Below are 19379 nucleotides of genomic sequence, written 5' to 3' on the forward strand. Positions count from 1 at the left end.
AGTGAGATCCGGTGTCTGAATGTGTCCTGCCTTCAGTCTCCGGGTGAGCTGATCAAAATCGGCTCGGACTGTGACGTCACAGTCTGAAATGAGCTGGCTAGCATTAGCATGCTAGCGCTAGCATTAGCATGCTAGCGCTAGCATGCTACCTCGTTCTCAATGGAAAAGCACTGCTACAACACACACTAGTTCACCATAATCTCCAAAAGAACTACTTCCATGTGCTCCCTGGTTTAGAAGAAGTCTCCCAGCTGATCCTGCTTTGTTAGTGACCAAAGTTGGAGAAACAGCCTTTCTTTTACAGTCTCTAGAGTTAGCTAGCTGACATGAGCTACATCTGAGCTACTGAGCATGTGCAATCAAAGATAGTACAGAAGAAGAAGAAGAAAAGAGGTCTCACTCTGTAGCTAAAACAGAAACCAGGAAAAGAGGATCTGCAGCAGTGAGAGAGAGCTGTGCAGTACAACAAAAATATGGTGTTTTTTGAAAATTAAACCATGTAAACCTATTCTGGTACAACCTTAAAATACAGTTATGAACCTGAAAATGAGCACTTTAAGACCGGCCCAGCAGGCGCAGAGCTGGCCTGCCCAATCAGAAATTCAAAGTTTAGTGTGTTTGTGTGTTTTCATTCCACATTGACAGAAGAGCTGTCCCACCCAGAGACAGTATATAAGAAGGTCCCGCCCGATCCTTCGCTATGTTTGCTAAGCCCCGCCCTCCCTAGTTACTGTTGCTACGCCTGACAAGCTCACTTGCCGGGCACATCTATTACAGTAGGATGTATGCACCGGTTTTCATTGGTCAATGCAACATCAATGTAGCACTATTGCAAATCGGGCGCGAACAACAGTAATGTTCACTAGCTAGAAGTGTCATAGCTTGATTTTGCTTTAGTATGGCTAAACAACTTGCACTCACTAATTATTTTTAAAAACCTTGTATTGAGAGCAATAATGATTTGGAGGACCAGTCTGTGGAATGTATCTGAGAATGGAGCAAAGACCTCCACTGATGCTACCTGGCGGCATTGCCACAGCTCCGCCGAGTGTTTTTTTTATTGCTTAGAAGAGGTTTACCATCGGCTGTCTTGTGAGTAAATAGCAGAAAAAAAACATTTGGAGAAACGCACATAGCGCTGCGTTTTGTGGAGGTGTGAGAGTCCCGTACAATAAACACTGACATCACTGCATCTATCGCTTCCACTAGAAAGTTTTAAAACCATAGACAGTATATATAAACTGGACCAGCAGACCCCGTGTCTCTGGTCTGAGACCAGTGGAGGATATCAGAAGTCTGTTTCCCGGTGCTGGCTGAGTGTTACTGAACAGCCTCCAACTGAGCTTGAAGACGTAGATGTGACGTGAGCAACGTGTCTGAAAGTGTGAAGTCTTCTGGTAGCTGTGAGAGAGAAATCTCAATCATTCCCAATCTTACAGAGACGGAGAGTGTAGGTATATGTAAGGAGATAACATAGACACAGGTAATTACTGATCACTAACATGCTAGTTAACATTAGTAATTCCTGATCACTAACATGCTAGTTAACATTAGTAATTCCTGATCACTAACATGCTAGTTAACATTAGTAATTACTGATCACTAACATGCTAGTTAACATTAGTAATTACTGATCACTAACATGCTAGTTAACATTAGTAATTACTGATCACTAACATACTAGTTAGCATTAGTAATTACTGATCACTAACATGCTAGTTAGCATTAGTAATTACTGATCACTAACATGCTAGTTAACATTAGTAATTACTGATCACTAACAAGCTAGTTAACATTAGTAATTACTGATCACTAACATGCTAGTTAACATTAGTAATTACTGATCACTAACATGCTAGTTAACATTAGTAATTACTGATAACTAACATGCTAGTTAACATTAGTAATTACTGATCACTAACATGCTAGTTAACATTAGTAATTATTGATCACTAACATGCTAGTTAACATTAGTAATTAAACCTAAACAGATAATGGAAGTCCAAACTGCCTGTGAGCTTCTCCTGTACTATACGGTAATTCCTCTACTGTGTGACAGTAAGTCTCGTGGTTATGACCCAATCGTTAGCCTATTGTTATAAAAGCGTCTGCTACGGAGCCATAACGTGAGCTACAAGGTAATGGAGCCTTTTATACATTGTCGTGTTACTTTAGAAATAAACAACGGAGAAATAGAGTCTTTAAACGCTTCAGATGTAAAGTTATTCTCTGTCAAAGTGACGTCGAAAATGAATGGGAGTTAACGGGAGGTGATACCTTTGTAGCAACAAAATGGCGCCATAGGAGGTTCGAGTTCTGATCCAAAGCTTACCCCCCCCTTGGTTTAAAACCCCAAACACAAGCTCTGAACAGCTGACTGATTGCCAAACAACAAAGCACAGTCGATATCTCTCGCTCGTCTCTTTTCTTTCTCCCTTTCTCCGTGAAATGAAGCTGCCTTCAGGTGCAGTAGGAAACGTTGGGTTCTATAAACGATCTGACAAAAAACTGTTAGGCTACTGTGAAATATAAAGTCTACTTGTGCTACAAGATACAACAGGACTTCACACCACACTGCGGGGATTGCTTTTTTATTTTTTTATCTGAACGCAGCTTCACGCTGAAGTACAGGCTACAGAACTCATTTAAGATGATGCTCTGACGTCCCGTTTCCATGAAGGCAGCACGGAGCTGCGCCAAACAAAGCTGACAGAAGCACAGAAGAGAAGAAGAGTTATGATGCAGACGCTTTTTGTTTGGCCTTGTTTTGGCCTTTTTGTTTTTTCAGTGCTGTAAACTGGCAGCTTTTAATGTTGCAGACCACTGATTTTTGCAAGTAGTTTAAAGTGTAAACATGTATTGATATTATCTGCATTCTGGGTGTGCTGGTCTTACAGGGAGGTGTGTTCAGGTGCATTCTGGGTGTGCTGGTCTTACAGGGAGGTGTGTTCAGGTGCATTCAGGACATGATGGTCTTACAGGGAGGTGTGTTCAGGTGCATTCTGGGCGTGCTGGTCTAACAGGGAGGTGTGTTCAGGTGCATTCTGGGCGTGCTGGTCTTACAGGGAGGTGTGTTCAGGTGCATTCAGGACATGCTGGTCTTACAGGGAGGGGTGTTCAGGTGCATTCTGGGCGTGCTGGTCTTACAGGGAGGTGTGTTCAGGTGCATTCTGGGCGTGCTGGTCTTACAGGGAGGTGTGTTCAGGTGCATTCTGGGCGTGCTGGTCTTACAGGGAGGTGTGTTCAGGTGCATTCAGGACATGCTGGTCTTACAGGGAGGTGTGTTCAGGTGCATTCTGGGCGTGCTGGTCTAACAGGGAGGTGTGTTCAGGTGCATTCTGGGCGTGCTGGTCTTACAGGGAGGTGTGTTCAGGTGCATTCTGGACGTATTGCCATCTCGAGGCAGCAGGAAGTGATCACACCATTGACCAACAAAAACCTGTGGTGTGTCTCAAATCGCGCACTTCTGTACTTATACTAACTATTTGAGTACACTCAGAATGTGACTGGTCGATGTGTGGTCAATGCAGTGACTACAAGTACCCGGATGGTGCACTCATAACGGTGAAAAAGTTGAGTGTGGATCGATGGACACTTTCCACACTCAACTGTCGCCATCTTGGCTACGTAGCGGAAGGGGCGGAGCTAACAAAAGGTGAAAAACTTTCGATAATGGCGGCCGAATACGCGACAGCGAGACCCAAATGTAAGTTCAACATTAGTCTTTTTGCTATACTTGTTTAACATATACGCAACCTGTTTATGGATGTGTGGTTAATTTTGCAGTCAGTGATGATTTTTTTACCGCGAATTATAACGTTTATTTGCATCGTAATTTGGAGGTGCCATTAAGCTAGCTTTAGCTAACCTTAGCTAGCTAACAGCGGCGAAGTTACCGGTACTTCTAGCTATGCTCTTTGGTTTAACCTCTGGCCAATCAGTGATAACCTAGCTAACGTTACATGTGTTGTGGTATACGGTTGTTGTTTTTAAACTATCGTCCTCACTGCAGACGATTTTAGCGTTAGATGTGTGATCTGGTAAATATACAATTAAAGGCTCTGGCTAAACCACGATCAGATGTACCGCTGGCGAGCCAGAAGAGGAAGACGAGGACCTCGATGACGGATCCCACGCCGTACCGAGGATGTACCGTTAAAGGATCCTGCTGTAGAGTCTGAAGTCCCCCCTCAGATCACTTTCCCCATCAAAACACAGGGCCAGCAATGAATAGAACAATAGGATCTATTTAAATGTCTATTGTGTTGCCTCTGCTTTTGACTCTTGTATTTTCACTGTAATTAACAGCTATTGCTAATAAACACCCTTTATATAAACATATAATATGACTATTTTCTATGTTAACGTTATATGTCAGTTGGACACCATTTAAACTGCTCCAATTTTGCTAAATAACTCAAAATGGCCATTTTGGGTTATTTATTTATTTTATTTTTTTACAAAAGTATAAATATCATCATACCTGGATGTTTCCGGTTGCATAAAATCCAGTCACTGTTCCATTATTAATGTGACTATTATCGCCACTGTTCATCACACCCCCAACCGGCCCGTCAGACACCGCCTACCAAGAGCCTGGGTCTGTCCGAGGTTTCTTCCCAAGAGGGAGTTTTTCCTCGCCACTGTCGCACTGCTTGCTCTTGAGGGAATTACTGTAATTGTTGGAATTGTTGGGGCTTTGTAAATTATAGAGTGTGGTCTAGACCTACTCTATCTGTAAAGTGTCTCGAGATAACTCTTGTTATGATTTGATACTATAAATAAAATTGAATTGAAATTGAATAAAACAAAGGGCAAAAACAAGCAACAATAAAAACAATCACATTAATTTTCATGAACAAGGCAGAAATGTGTGGTGACAACAGGCAGGGACGGACTGACAATCTGTGCGTTCTGGAAAAGTCCACAAAAAAAAAGGTCTATTAAAGCGATATTAACAGCCAACAGCAGGGGGCGCTATACAATCACTTATATGCTACTAACAGAAATTATTAACTACATAATAAACGCATTTATAAACGCGTTATAACTTGGCTGTAGATGAGAGGTTGTAGTGAGCTCAATTTTGCTGCTAGGATGAAGACTATGGTATTAAATTAAACAGGAAAACATCAGGAATGCATTGGCACCACAAACAGGGAAGGGGGCGAAATTATTCACCAAATCTAACCAAAAGTTTAACCTTAAAATCCTAGCTTGCACTTTGTGTCTGTCTTCCATCAGAGTGCAGTTTTTCCTGGTCTTTCATATCTGTGTTTACTATTGTGGAACTGGCAAAGACCTGGGGGTTGTTTGTGAAAGCTTCACAGACAACATTGATCAAAAGTGTAATATGACATTGAGAAAATATTAAACGTTATATACATTTATATTTGAATAGTTATAGTATATAGTAACTAACACTCTCAGTGTAATTTTGGTATAGGCCTACAATAAATCTAATCCCCCATGTTCAGGGACAGCAAGTAGCCTACTTTATCTCTGAAGGTGTGGTCAGTAATACTCTGTACTGTTTTATAATTACAAGTTTGTGTAATTTGGAGTTTCTGTAACCAGGGACATTTCATTATTTGTGTTTTATTTTCAATGCAGATGTAATGGCATTGTACATTTTTAGTTTTTATTTGAAGACTGAGGCTTTATTAATAAACACAACCCCAATTATCATCATTGGTTTTGAGAGGTTACTTGCTGTGAGTACCTTGTCTGATCGGCTACAGTATCAGGACATCCTGGCTAGAGTCTGTCGGTAAGTACCTAAGTGCAGTGCGCGATTTGAGACAACACTCCCCCGTCAAATTTTACGCACTATGCAAGTAAGTACATAGTGTACGAAGTGCACTTCCCTTAGCGCACTACGAGAAGTGCGCGATTTGAGACACACTACTGGTCTAAAGTCAGTAACGCAGCATTTCATTGTTATTTTAACAGAGCAATAGTCAAATGCTCCTAGGCTCGTGCACAGCACGAAAACACTTTGCTTGTTACACACACAGCAGCGCACACACACACACACACACACACACACACACACACACACACACACACACACACAATCACACAGAGACAGACAATCACACACACACAATCATCCAGACACACACGCACACAATCACACACAGAGACAGACACACACACACAATCATCCAGTCACACACACACACACACAGACAATCACACACACACACAATCTCACACACACACACGATCATCCATACACACACACACACACACACAGAGACAGACACACACAATCACACAGAGACAGACAATCACACACAATCATCCAGACACACACACACGCACACAATCACACACAGAGACAGACACACAGAGACAGACACACACACACACAATCATCCAATCACACACACGATCATCCATACACACACACACACACACACACACACACACACAGAGACAGACACACACACACAATCATCCAGACACACACACACACACACACACACAGACACACACACACAATCATCCATACACACACACACACACACACACACACACACACACACACACAGACAGACACACACACAAATCATCCAGACACACACACACACACACACACACACACAGAGAGACAATCACACACACACACACACACACACACACACACACAGACACACACACACACACACACACACACAGACAGAGACACACACACACACACACACACACACACACACAGAGACACACACACACACACACACACACACACAGACAGACAGAGACACACACACACACACACACACACAGACAGACACACACACACACACACACACACACACACAGAGACACAGACAATCACACACACACACACACACACACACAGAGACACACACACACACACACACACACAGAGACAGAGACACACACACACACACACACAGAGACACACACACACACACACACACACACACACACACAGACAGACAGAGACACACACACACACACACACACACACAGACAGAGACACACACACACACACACACACACACACACAGAGACAGACACACACACACACACACAGATCTGCAGCCAACACAAACACGTATTTCAAAGCAGCTTCCAGGCCGTCACACCAAACTTGGGAGAAACAGCTTTCCCCCAAATACTCCCCCCTCCCCCTCTGACAGTCTCCCCTCCCATTGGCCGGGCTCACCGGTCTCCCCCTCCCCCTCTGACAGTCTCCCCTCCCATTGGCCGGGCTCACCGGTCTCCCCCTCCCCCTCTGACAGTCTCCTCCCATTGGCCGGGCTCACCGGTCTCCCCTCCCCTCTGACAGTCTCCCCTCCCATTGGCCGGGCTCACAGGTCTCCCCACCCCCAGCCCCCACCCCACCTCTAGGTTTTCCAGAATCTTCCCTTTTACAGCGAGTTGACTATTTAGGCAAACACTCGTCTGATAAAGACGGGCCAGGACCGAGCAGCTCTGGCTCCAGTCCACATATATTCCAGCTCTGAGAGCTCAGAGAAGCTCTTAGAGTTGCCGCTGGCTTTCTGACCAGAAACCTTTTTCATTCATAAACATGAAGCAACAACCATACGTCAACAACCACACGTCTACAGCCACGCGTCTACAACCACGCGTCTACAGCCACGCGTCAACAGCCACGCGTCTACAGCCACGCCGCGTCAACAACCACAGCGTCTACAGCCACGCCGCCTACAGCCACGCCGCGTCTACAACCACGCGTCTACAGCGTCAACAACCACGCGTCTACAACCACGCCGTCACAACCACGCGTCTACAGCCACGTCTACAACCACGCGTCAACAACCACGCGTCTACAACCACGCGTCTACAGCCACGCGTCTACAGCCACACGCACAACCACACGTCTACAACCACGCGTCTACAGCCACGCCGCCTACAGCCACAGCCACACAACAGCCAACCACGTCAACAACCACGCGCCTACAACCACGCCTACAACCACGCGTCTACAACCACACGTCTACAGCCACGCGTCTACAACCACGCGTCTACAGCCACGCGTCTACAGCCACGCGTCTACAGCCCACGCGTCTACAACCACGCCAACAACCACGCCTCACAACCACGCCGTCTACAGCCACGCCGTCTACAACCACACAACCACGCGTCTACAACCACGCGTCTACAACCACACGTCAACAACCACGCGTCTACAACCACGCGTCTACAGCCACAGCCAGCCACGCGTCACAACCACGCCGCGTCTACAGCCACGCGTCTACAACCACGTCTACAACCACGCCGCCTACAACCACGCCGTCTACAACCACGCGTCTACAACCACGCGTCAACAACCACGCGTCAACAACCACGCGTCTACAGCCACGCGTCTACAGCCACGCGTCTACAACCACACGTCTACAGCCACGCGTCTACAGCCACACGTCAACAGCCACACGTCAACAACCACGCGTCTACAGCCACGCGTCTACAACCACGCGTCTACAGCCACGCGTCTACAGCCACGCGTCAACAGCCACGCGTCAACAACCACGCGTCTACAACCACGCGTCTACAACCACGCAGCCTACAGCCTACAACCACGCAGCCACGTCAACAACCACGCCGTCTACAACCACGCGTCTACAACCAGCCTACAACCACCGTCTACAGCCACAGCGCAACAACCACGCGTCTACAACCACGCGTCTACAGCCACGCAGCGTCTACAGCCACGCGTCTACAGCCACGCGTCTACAGCCACGCGTCTACAGCCACAGCCACGCCACAGCCACGCCAACAGCCACGCAACAGCCACCGTCAACCACCACCGTCTACAGCCACGCGTCTACAGCCACACGTCTACAGCCACACGTCTACAACCACGCGTCTACAGCCACGCGTCTACAGCCACGCGTCTACAGCCACGCGTCTACAGCCACACGTCTACAGCCACACGTCTACAGCCACACGTCTACAACCACAAAACAACCACACGTCAACAACCACACGTCAACAACCACACATCTACAACCACACGTCTACAACCACGCATCTACAACCACAAAACAACCACACATCAACAACCACACATCAACAACCACACATCAACAACCACACATCAACAACCACAAAACAACCATACATCTACAACCACACATCTACAACCACGCATCTACAACCACAAAACAACCATACATCTACAACCACACATCTACAACCACACATCAACAACCACACATCTACAACCACACATCTACAACCACAAAACAACCATACATCTACAACCACACATCAACAACCACACATCTACAACCACGCATCTACAACCACAAAACAACCATACATCAACAACCACACATCTACTACCACACATCTACAACCACACATCAAAAACCACACATCAACAACCACGCATCTACAACCACAAAACAACCACACATCAACAACCACACATCTACAACCACAAAACAACCATACGTCTACAACCACACGTCTACAACCACGCATCTACAACCACACAACAACCATACGTCTACAACCATACGTCAACAACCACACGTCAACAACCACACATCTACAACCGCACCTTAACAACCACACATCTACAACCACACATCTACAACCACGCTTCAACAACCACGCGTCAACAACCACACGTCAACAACCACACGTCAACAACCACACGTCAACAACCACAAAACAACCACACGTCTACAACCACAAAACAACCACACGTCTACCATACGTCTACAACCACATCTACAACCACACATCTACAACCACAAAACAACCACACATCTACAACCACACATCTACAACGCATCGACCACCATACATCTACAACCACACATCTACAACCACAAAACAACCATACATCTACAACCACACATCAACAACCACACATCTACAACCACGCATCTACAACCACAAAACAACCATACATCAACAACCACACATCTACTACCACACATCTACAACCACACATCAAAACCACACATCAACAACCACGCATCTACAACCACAAAACAACCACACATCAACAACCACACATCTACAACCACAAAACAACCATACGTCTACAACCACACGTCTACAACCACGCATCTACAACCACACAACAACCATACGTCTACAACCATACGTCAACAACCACACGTCAACAACCACACATCTACAACCGCACCTTAACATCCACACATCTACAACCACACATCTACAACCACGCTTCAACAACCACGCGTCAACAACCACACGTCAACAACCACACGTCAACAACCACAAAACAACCACACGTCTACAACCACAAAACAACCACACGTCTACCATACGTCTACAACCACATCTACAACCACACATCTACAACCACAAAACAACCACACATCTACAACCACACATCTACAACGCATCGACCACCATACATCTACAACCACACATCTACAACCACACGTCTACAACCACACGTCTACAACCACGCATCTACAACCACGCATCTACAACCACACATCTACAACCACACATCTACAACCACACGTCTACCATACGTCTACAACCACGCATCTACAACCACACAACAACCACACATCTACAACCGCGCATCTACAATTCACGCATCTACAACCACAAAACAACCACACATCAACCACACGTCTACAACCACACGTCTACAACCACGCATCTACAACCACACAACAACCACACATCTACAACCGCGCATCTACAATTCACGCATCTACAACCACAAAACAACCACACATCAACCACACGTCTACAACCATACATCTACAACCACACGTCAACAACCACACATCTACAACCGCACCTTAACAACCACACGTCAACAACCACACGTCAACAACCACACGTCATCAACAACACGTCAACAACCACACGTCTACAACCACACATCTACAACCACACATCAACCATACGTCTACAACCACATCTACAACCACACATCTACAACCACAAAACAACCACACATCTACAACCACACATCTACAACGCATCGACCACCACACATCTACAACCACACATCTACAACCACGCATCTACAACCACACAACAACCATACGTCAACAACCACACGTCAACAACCACACGTCTACAACCACATCTACAACCACACGTCTACAACCACATCTACAACCACACATCTACAACCACAAAACAACCACACATCTACAACCACAAAACAACCACACATCTACAACCACACATCTACAACGCATCGACCACCATACATCTACAACCACACGTCTACAACCACACGTCTACAACCACACGTCAACAACCACACGTCAACAACCACGCATCTACAACCACGCATCTACAACCACGCATCTACAACCACAAATCAACCATACGTCTACAACCACACGTCTACAACCACACATCTACAACCACACGTCAACAACCACGCATCTACAACCACACGTCTACAACCACACATCTACAACCACAAATCAACCATACGTCTACAACCACGCATCTACAACCACGCATCTACAACCACAAATCAACCACACAACCACACGTCAACAACCACACGTCAACAACCACACGTCAACAACCACACGTCTACAACCACACGTCAACAACCACACGTCAACAACCACACGTCTACAACCACACATCTACAATCCCCAATCTGCTGTTTTTGGGAGGAGGCCCCCAGAGCAAAACCTGCTGTAAGAGAGGGAACGTTACATTCTCACTTTCAGTTTTGGTAGGAGGCCATGGTAGGGCCTGACAACAGAGAGAAGACCCTGGGTATACAGTACAGTAGGGTGACCAGACGTCCCGGTTTGACCGGGACAGTCCCGATTTTTTATTGCTTGTCCCGAGTCCCGACAAAAGCCTGTCGGGACGCTAAAATGTCTCGGTTCACACCAGGAGCGGCGTCAGCCGATTTTGCCGTGTCTTCAGCCCCGAATGTTTTGAGTTTAGCCCCGAATGTAACTTTGTCCAGTTTATTCTTCCGAGGCGAATAGAACGGGCAGCTACGTGCGGGGTCCGACCATGCTGTATTTGTTGCTATCACCTAGCAACCGTCTCTCCGTGAGGAAAGCTGTGAAAGCCGGGTGAAGTTTTCGGAGGAATCGTAGCCAAATCAGTCTAATACAGTGATGCCATCAACACAAAGTTTAGGAGCGCAATACTACGGATTTAGTTTGGGGTTCCCGTGACGTGACGTTTCCAGTCTACGGTTCAGACTCAGACACACGGAGCTCTGAAGCAGACCTGTGGGTCTCTTAGTGTCCTCTCTCTCTGTAAAATGCAGCGCAGCTTCAGGTTCATGGACGCGCTCAGCTGTGGCCATGCTGCGGTAGATGTGTTGCGTTTGTGCTTCGTGTATTTCTGTAGTTTCGGGTTTCCACCTCTGACGTAGAGCAACGTACAGCCACTTCCATAGCTAAACAATTTGTCTCATTCAGAGACCAGAGACCCAGACGGGGCTCTGTTTCTGTCTGAGATCTACCGGATCAGCAGAGCAATCACGTAATGCACAACAGACTATGGTGCAGGTAGATTATTTTCTGAAATATAGCTAGTGACTTTATTCTTGTAATAGCCTATTATCACTTTATTTTTCTCAAAATATCACGACTCCTCCAAATCACAGAGAACACGGATATACTGTGTTTATATACTTTGAATGTGCACAAAGTTTTCGACAAGAGCAGTAAATCTTGCTTAAACATCTGAAATATTACAGTCCAGGGGTTTATTAATAAATTAAAATGAATGAATGTATCATTGAGGTGAATAATTGTCATATGCACATTAAGGAGGTTACTTAACCAACAAAAGACGCAAAACAGGAGGTAAGAGTAAATGATGCCTATAGGCTACATGTGTGCTGACTCAGATAGAATTAGAAAAGTCCATCCAAAGGAGAATAAATAGTTGAAAGCAATACAGAATGCCTGACAGCCTTACTGCAATATATTCCATTATGTTTTTTATATTTGGATTGTAATGTTTTTCTTTAAATAAAGATATTTGCAGCATACATTGATTCAGAAAAAGGTAGAGATAGGTGCATAAACATTCACCAGAATGCAGGAAATTAAGTGTTTAATGTTCAAAATTTTCAATAAATCATTTTAATTACTTTGCTGTTATTGGAATAAATAACACCTCAAACTTTACTGCAATTTTGTTAATTTCACAGGAAAAAAACACTTATTAGACAAGGAGCCTAGGATCAAAATAATGAAGTCTGTCTGTCCTGGGCTGGCACATGTTCACGTTAAAAAGCGTGTGCGTGCACAAACACACTTTGGTCACGCGCAAAGTGTCTGGTGTCTGGTCACCCTACAGTACAGGCCAAAAGTTTGGACACACCTTCTCATTCAATGAGTTTCCTTTTTATTTTCATGACTATTTACATTGTAGATTCTCACTGAAGGCATCAAAACTATGAATGAACACATATGGAATTATGTACTTAACAAGAAAGTGTGAAATAACTGAAAACATGTCTTATATTTTAGATTCTTCAAAGTAGCCACCCTTTGCTTTTTTATTAATAAGGGAAATAATTCCACTAATGAACCCTGACAAAGCACACCTGTGAAGGTAAAACCATTTCAGGTGACTACCTCATGAAGCTCATTGAGAGAACACCAAGGGTTTGCAGAGTTATCAAAAAAAGCAAAGGGTGGCTACTTTGAAGAATCTAAAATATAAGACATGTTTTCAGTTATTTCACACTTTTTTGTTAAGTACATAATTCCATATGTGTTCATTCATAGTTTTGATGCCTTCAGTGAGAATCTACAATGTAAATAGTCACACACACACACACACACACGAGAGAAATGGCATCCTCTCACCATCCCCAGAATCAGAATGAGCTTTATTGCCAAGTACGTTTCCTTTACACATACAAGGGATTAGTGTCGTTGTTGGTGGTGTTTTTGGTGGTGTTGGTGTTGTTGTTGGTGGTGTTGGTGGTGTTGGCGTTTTTGGTGTTGTTGGTGGTGTTGTTGGTGGTGTTGGTGGTGTTGGTGTTAGTGGTGTTGGTGTTGGTGGTGTTGTTGTTGGTGGTGTTGTTGTTGTTGGTGTTGTTGTTGTTGTTGGTGGTGTTGTTGGTGGTGGTGGTGTTGGTGGTGTCACACATTCTCTAAATATCAGAAGGTCTCGTGTGCACCTGTGTCTTGTCCGGGACAGTGTTAGGTCATTCTTGACTGCGATTGTAAACTGTTTACAGAAAGGACACGAGCCTGAGCCCGATCACTCCTTACAAGGCTGTTACTGTAGATGATGATGATGATCAGCTGATGTACCCGTCTGTCTCTCTGCTGCTCTCTGATGTACCCGTCTGTCTCTCTGCTGCTCTCTGATGTACCTGTCTGTCTCCATACATTTTCTCCACCTAACGTTGTTCCTACCCCTGCCGTTCTCCTCGAGTGAAATTTGGCCCATTTTTAAAAAGTTTCTATATAAAAAGATGTGAGTTTCTTTCAACCAAATTGTCCAAAAAAATAATAAATAACATGGATGGTTCCCTACAACACTCTTCACAAGTTAAGTACATGATCAGTACACTACTTTCATTGAATTTGGGTGTTTTAGTCAGTTTTATAGAATTTGAAATAAAAATGATGAAGAAATGTCGTGAAAAAAAAGCTTAAAACCCCCAAACTTCAAATAAAGTGCAGAAGTGATCGACAAAGACATTGACCAAAGCTATAGTGACTGGAGTGCTGATCGGGCCGCATTTTTCTGTCCGAGCCCGACCCGAACCCGACAGAGCGGTAACCATGACATGTCATTTAGCTGACGCTTTTATCCAAAGCGACTTACAATTAAAGTGCATTCAACTGTGAAGGTTCAAACTCCAGACAACAAGTAGTAAGAGCAAGTACATTAGCTTTAAATAAGTAAAACTACACAGAGACATATGAAAGTGCAGGTTCAAGATTTTTTAAACGAGCCCGGCCCCGAAGCCAATGGGCATTAAAGTCCATATTCTGCTCATTTTCAGGTTCATAACTGTATTTTAAGGTTGTACCAGAATAGGTTTACATGGTTTAATTTTCAAAAAACACCATATTTTTGTTGTACTCCACAGCTCTCTCTCACTGCTGCAGATCCTCTTTTCAGCTGGTTTCTGTTTTAGCTACAGAGTGAGACCTCTTTTCTTCTTCTGTACTATCTTTGATTGCACTCGCACATGCTCAGTAGCTCAGATCGTAGATCATGTCAGCTAGCTCCATAGACAGTAAAAGAAAGGCTGTTTCTCCAACTTCAGTCAGTTCCAAGGCAGGATCAGCTGGGAGACTTCTTCTAAACCAGGGAGCACATGGAAGTAGTTCTTTTGGAGATTATGGTGAACTAGTGTGTGTTGTAGCAGTGCTTTGCTATTGAGAACGACGTAGCATGCTAGCATTATCATTACGCTAACGCTACGAGCTAACGGTCGTGGTTAGCCAGCTCATTTCGGACTGTGACGTCACAGTCCGAGCCGATTTTGACCAGCTCACCAGGAGACTGAAGGCAGGACACATTCAGAAACCAGATCTCACTCAGAACACCATGGAGGGATTATTCAAAGTGTGTATGTGTGTGGAAGCACCAGAGACACAAAATAACTCCCCAAATCACCAGAAAAAGTGATTTTTTCATAAAATGGGCACTTTAAAGATATTTCTGTCCGAGCCTGAAAGTTAAAATCTCATGTTGTTCTCATACTAATGACCCATGTCTGTGTGTTTGTGTGAAAGCTTTTATGAAGCAGCTGTAGGAAGACATTCAGAAACATCAACAGATGAGGTCCTCAGCTCACACGGGACAACAAGTGTACGTTAAAAAGGACAATTCTGGCGCAAAACAACCCTAGGAGTTTATTACTTGATGTGTACCTGCTCTCTCTCTCTCTGGGACATGTTTTCATGCTAATCGAATGAGTTTGGAGCTTTGACGAGGCTAGCGCGGACCGCTGGTTAGCTTACAATGCTAGTATTTGGGGCATGGGGACACTCAAATTAAATCGTTCTCTAATACCACTAAAAAGGCTCACTACACCTTAACGTTAGCAAAATGAGGGTCCCCACATGTGAACCGAAGCATTGACAACATTGTAAGTATACAGATAGTTGATTAAAAAAAAGTTAGATTATAAAGTCGCGTTCATGTTTACTTGCGGGAGCCATCTTGGAGACCAGTCATGACTAGTCGAACGCCACAGACAGTCTGGGAATCTCAGACTCGTTTTTCGACTAACAAGTACCACTAAAAAGGCTCGAAATAACACCACACCTTAACGTTAGCATAATTAGGGTTGAACGCCGTGCAACGTGGACTCTCCATAGACAGTGTGGGAATCTCAGACTTGTTTTTCGAGTAGTCCCATTGAAATACATTACATTAAAATTTGTGCTTGTGTTCACGAATCAATACTTTAAAAAAGGTGCCCTGCCAGATGTATTTCCTGACTTTGTGGTGATGTCTGAAGGTCTACCATGGACTCTGTAACCATGGTTACCTTGTTTCAAGCCATTCTAGCGTGGTATAGAAAGCCTGCAGGAAGTCTCAGCTCCATTTCTGCGAGTTCTCATTAATATTCAACAAGCTAAGCTGTTTGAATCTGATTGGCTAACAGCTAGCCAGTGAGAGCCTGGCTGTCAGCATCCTTTACCCAGCCCAACTGGGCGAGCTCATGAATAGTAATGAGCTCAGGCAGCATGATGTCAGACTGACCAGCTGTTGTGATTGGTCGGATTTCTCTGCTTATTTCTGTTCAGTGGCTAGAGCTGACAGAGGAGGTAGCAGTTCATCTTCACATTCACCACATAACACACACACACACATATGGACCTGACACATTTAAAAATATACAAGTAAAAACGATTTTGTGTGGCAGAGCACCTTTAAATAATGTGACCATTTCACGGACTGCCGTGAGACCGGGCTGTAACTACCACGGTGAGGCTGAGATAGGGCTGCTCGATTAAGGAAAAAAAAATAATCACGATTATTTCGGTCAATATTGAAATAACGATTACTCGTTAACTTCTGGAAAGATGTTGCAACTTAAAAAAACAGTGGAAAAAGTTACATAAAACTGTGAAATTTGCCTTCATACTTGAACTATTTAAACTTTATTTCTTCATTCAGAACACAAGAGAAAATAAGAGTTAACTTTGACTTTAGTTTAACGTTTAATGAGCTAAATAATTGTTTCTCGATTATTCTGTTTTTGTGACCATTGGGAGCCGAAATCATAATCACGATAACATTTAGATTGATTGCACAGTCCTAGTCTGAGGAGGCTGAGAGCTCTGCACGGCAGTAATGAAAGGAATGTGTGTTTTCAGGGAGTGTGGGGCACCTCGGTGTGAGATTAAAGCTCTGACGAGAGACGGCACTATTCAGGGAAGAGGCTACATCCCTGCAGGGCGATAATGATGATGATGATGAGAGAGTTGGAACAATACCACGCTGCTTTCAGCGGCTCTGACTCACACCACTGCACACAGCCACTGCTGTCACCGGACAGGCATAGACAGTATGTATAGTACAGGCCAAAAGTTTGGACCCACCTTCTCATTCAATGTGTTTCCTTTTTATTTTCATGACTATTTACATTGTAGATTCTCACTGAAGGCATCAAAACTATGAATGAACACATATGGAATTATGAACTTAACAAAAAAGTGTGAAATAACTGAAAACATGTCTTATATTTTAGATTCTTCAAAGTAGCCACCCTTTGCTTTTTTTATTAATAAGGGAAATAATTCCACTAATGAACCCTGACAAAGCACACCTGTGAAGGTAAAACCATTTCAGGTGACTACCTCATGAAGCTCATTGAGAGAACACCAAGGGTTTGCAGAGTTATCAAAAAGTTAAGAAGTTAACATCTATATATGGGTGAGCGCGCTACCAACTGAGCTAACCGGGAGCCCAATTTTCTAGCATTTGAAGAAAAAAAATGATAAAAGAACTTTGAACAAAAAGTGACAAAAATGTTGGAAAAACATGGAGGAAAAATACTACAAGCTATTTTAAAAAAGGTGCCCTACCATACAAAACCGTTTTTACGTGCATTTTTTAGGTCCATATGTGTGTTTGTGTTATGTGGTGAATGTGAACATGAACTGCTACCTCCTCTGTCAGCTCTAGCCACTGAACAGAAATAAGCAGAGAAATCAGACCAATCATCACAGACCAAGACATCATACTGCCTGAGCTCATTACTATTCATGAGCTCGCCCAGTTGGGCTGGGTAAAGGATGCTGACAGCCAGGCTCTCATTGGCTAGCTGTTAGCCAATCAGATTCAAACAGCTTAGCTTGTTGTTAATATTAATGAGAACTGGCAGAAATCGAGCCAGTCTGGCCGGTGATGAGAAAGAGATCAAATCTGCATCTGTGTGAACCGGCCGGCTGCAGAAACAATGCAACAAGTCCAAAATTTGGGCGGTTTTGGGTTAGGCTTGGAAACATAAGATTCACCTTGCAACACTGCTTGTAGAACTAATCCTACATTTCCCACGAACACTATGTCGTGACTAGGGTTGGATACCGAAACCCGGCACACTTCTTCCTGTTTTAAGAAGGACTTCAGATCCGTTCTTTGTTCTTTTCTCAAAGAAAAGCTGAACTCCAAGTCTTCCAGAAGACCTCTGTTCACCAGCAGCAGCCATAAGCCCCGCCCACCCACTCTATACACGATGCGATTGGCCCGGCCAGAGTTTGGTTTTTCCAGCTCGCAAACCAACAGAGAGTAACTAGACTGTAACCTGACTCCACCAGATGGATCGCTTCCCATTAGCTCGGCATATCCATCTGGGAACTTTCCGTTGGAGAACTTTTGGGAAAGGGGCGAAAATCCTGGTTAGCTGATTGGATGAACCATCTGTCTATCACCACCTATAGTTGGTGATAGACGGGCCAAATCAACCAATCAGATCAAACCTCTTGCCGAAGAGCAGAAACCTCTTTTCCTCCGAGAAAAGCCTCCAGTGCTGTTTTTTTTTTTTTAGCTCTTCTTTCAATGAAGGACTACTTTCTAATTCAGATAAAACTCGCTGCGATAGCTACGCTCATCTCCTCCGTGGAAGCCTCCACGTTGTTTGGACTGAACAGTCGCTTCTCGTTGGGTCACCACCTAAACTCGCCTCAAAACCAACGCTGATTGGTCGGTCATTTGGCGAACGGCTCCAAATTTTCTCCATCTCAAGATGCCAGAGAACTGGAGCTCACCAGATCAGGACGGGCTCACCAGGCTAGCAAGACGACCCTGGCTGCAACTTACATTTGCTGCCACTAGGGTGCGTCTAGATTTCTAGGCTACCAGAATGCATCTGTGGTGTAGCCAGACCTTCCTCCACAGCGCTGTGGACATAGAGCTGGACATGGGAGACTATTTGGTCTAGAAAATAATAAAAA

The 19379-nt window shown here is 44.4% G+C and overlaps 1 protein-coding gene across 1 annotated transcript in view; it reads right to left on the minus strand.

The window, feature by feature from the left end:
- Nucleotides 1–19379, minus strand: part of cnn1b (calponin 1, basic, smooth muscle, b) — a 34453-nt gene that overhangs the window by 7880 nt on the left and 7194 nt on the right. The gene's annotated exons all lie outside the window — the stretch shown is intronic.

This window comes from Perca flavescens, chromosome 15 (assembly GCF_004354835.1).
Source record: "Perca flavescens isolate YP-PL-M2 chromosome 15, PFLA_1.0, whole genome shotgun sequence".
Lineage (NCBI taxonomy): Eukaryota > Metazoa > Chordata > Actinopteri > Perciformes > Percidae > Perca > Perca flavescens.